This window comes from Lynx rufus, unplaced genomic scaffold, assembly GCF_022079265.1.
Source record: "Lynx rufus isolate CCGP_SWC_20201006 ecotype Redwood Valley unplaced genomic scaffold, mLynRuf1.p SCAF_17, whole genome shotgun sequence".
Taxonomy (NCBI): Eukaryota; Metazoa; Chordata; class Mammalia; order Carnivora; family Felidae; genus Lynx; species Lynx rufus.
The window spans coordinates 7,904,522-7,907,429 of NW_025814831.1; positions in this window are offsets into that span (position 1 = coordinate 7,904,522).

Here is a 2,908-nt window from a genome sequence, read left to right on the forward strand (position 1 = left end):
AGGTGCTATTCGCTGAAGGATCCTTGTGCTCTGAGCCTTCATGTCTCTTGTGCTCTCTTAGGAATGTCTTCCTCATGTCACCCACTTGGTGATCAAACGATCCTCAGCTCAGCTGCCTGGGACGCCCTCCTGGACTTGCCTCGCTTGGAAGGGTGTCCCTGCTCACGGCTTACTTAGCATCTCATGTCTCCTCTCTTGCAACATGAAGTTCACCGCCTAGAAAATACGGTTTTACCTTATTTTCCTCTCTGCTAATCTCTAAATACCGGGAGGGCACAATTCAGACTTACGGCTTGGTGTATGCAGAACTTAGCTTAGTATCTGTCTTGAATTTCTTCCCATGATTGTAAATTGACTAATGGAAAGATTAAGTTGATAGATAACCGCCTGGATGGGCAAATGGATGGATGGATGGACAGATGGATGGATGGACTGATGGGTGGCTAGTTAAGTGGGTAGCTGGCTGGCTGGATGAATGGATAGATGAAAACCTATGACTTTTCCTTGTCTGGAGCTTTCAGCAGCGCAGAAGATAGGGAAAGGGTTGGGGTTAAGGCACAAGAGTGTACTTTCTCAATGCATACCTCTCCCCTCATCAAGGCTCCATCACTAAAATCTCCTTACTTGTCCCGTTGCTGTCCATGCCACAGGCTGCCGAATCCTTACAGTACTGGCTGGGTTTTCGTAACTCTTTGCCTAATAGCTGGCTGGACCCATTCTTTGTAGCGTGTGTTGTCACATCTCATTGCGGGGCTGCTCTCGCTTCAAAACGGGGTCTGCAGAATAACGTAGTATAACAATAATTGTGGACTGGCCATTGTGACAAACTACCAACTCATTTCATCCTCAAAAATAAACCTCTGAAAGTTGATATCATTAACCTCATATTATGGCTGCAAACCGTGAAGTTCAGCCAACCAAGGGCAAAGACAAGATTCAAACATCTCTGCAGCCCCGGTCCCAAATCATAAGATGGATGAACAGCCCCACTGCCCGGTGCCTTCTTGAAAGATGGACATCCAGTGCTATCTGGATTGCACCTGCATTTTCTGCAAGAAGAATTAGGCTGGGAGACATATTTCTCTTTGAAATAATTTTACTGGGGGAAATTTCCCACTGTGCTGAAAGCTGACCTCTTGGACAAACACACGGTCATAAAAACGTGCTATTTGCTACGAGTGCATTGGGAGTTTTAAATCATCAAACTAAAGTACCCCAGGCTCTGACAGTAAAATTTTCATTCAAAGAAGGACTCAGCTTCACAACATAATAAATTATATATGACTGGGACATATAAAACATTTAAAGATATACAGAATTTCTCTGCATTTGTGTTCAGTGGGAGAGTTCAGCTCTCAAAGTACTTTTTTATGTCAATCCAGCCTATTCATAAGAAGAAAAGACACCCCCTTGCCTCCTGCCTAAAATGAGACACAACAAAACAAGTTGCCTATCTCCCACATCCTAAAGTTCAGATTTTATGTTTTCTTTTTTCTCTCTGTTTTTTTTTTCAAGTATGTGTGGGGCTGAAGCAATGCCATGATGGATACCAAGTAGTTAGAGAGACTGTATGCAGAGCATTTGGTGACCCCTGAGCCAGAATAATTAAACTTAACAGCAGAGACACATGCCAGACAGACCCCAGGGAGCTTTCCAAGACACGTCAAGGAGAAGATCGGTGGAAGTCCGTAAAGAGTGGTGCCTATAGGAACAAAAGCTCCAATTACTGGAACCGGTTTTTTAAAGGGTGCTGAGTTTAGAGAAACACATAGTAAAATAGCGGAAGCAAAGCCATTCCTAGACACGAGGTTACAAACACCGTCCTGGTCCGTGGTAGACGCTTACTGCATGATACGTTTCTTTACCTTTCCGGACTGAAAGATGATCCCAACATAATGCTAACACATACACGTGCATTAGTCAGCAAGTGCTGCATCAATGCTGTGTAACAAAAGACCCCCCCGAGTTCGGTGGCTGACAACAAACATCTGACTGGTGGGGCCACGGGTCATCTGCAGTTTGGCTGAACTAGGCTGGTCTTGACTGCAAGGCTCTAATTCTGGACACTGGTCAGCTGGACTGAGACCCAGAGTCCACTTACATACAGCATGTGTTTCTTCCTTCTTTTTGGGCTGGAGCCACGTTGGGCATACCGTGTTCGTCAGTAATGGCGGGAATTCAGGAATGTCAACAAAAGCAGGTGATGTCTCTGGCAGTCCTGGCTCAAAACCGGCTCACTCTCCTTCCACCAGACTCCACTGGCCCCAGCAAATCACAGGGGCAAGCTAAATTTCAGTGGGGCAGGGAAATATCACTTGCTAGGTGGTTTTGAAACGTCACACACACAAAGACATGAAAGTATAATTCAAGTAGCAGAAGATCGCGAAGAACTGCAAATAATAATTTTATTTACCTCTCTTGGGTTTCATCTCTGCCCCATCTTAGCTTGCTGCGGGGCCTCAAGGAAATCATTTCTCTCTCCCTGTCCAGATGCATTCGCAGTGTGATCACAGAGCCGGAGCATGGGCCTCACCCTGGAATTTGGGGGACACCCAAGGTCTTGTGCCCCGCCCAGACCTACTGGATTAGAAACCAAGCTTCAGGGAGTTAAAGTAGCTTACCTAAGAGCACCAAGTGACAGTCTGACCCTGTCCCTCTCACCCGATCTCCCTGTCAACCAGGATGAATAGAGAGAGGGGAGCAAATACGCGGAAGTGGCTAGAAAAAAAAAATTAAGCGAAAATGAGAGTTAAAAGCACTTCCCAAGTATGCAGACAAATTCGTTCATGTGTCTTTCACCTCTTGCCAAGCCCACATTCCATCGAAAGCATGTAGTTAATCACCATTTGTGCAGAAACTGGATCCAAACCCCCAGGTCGCTTTTTTGAGCCTTAGTTCTATTTTTGTT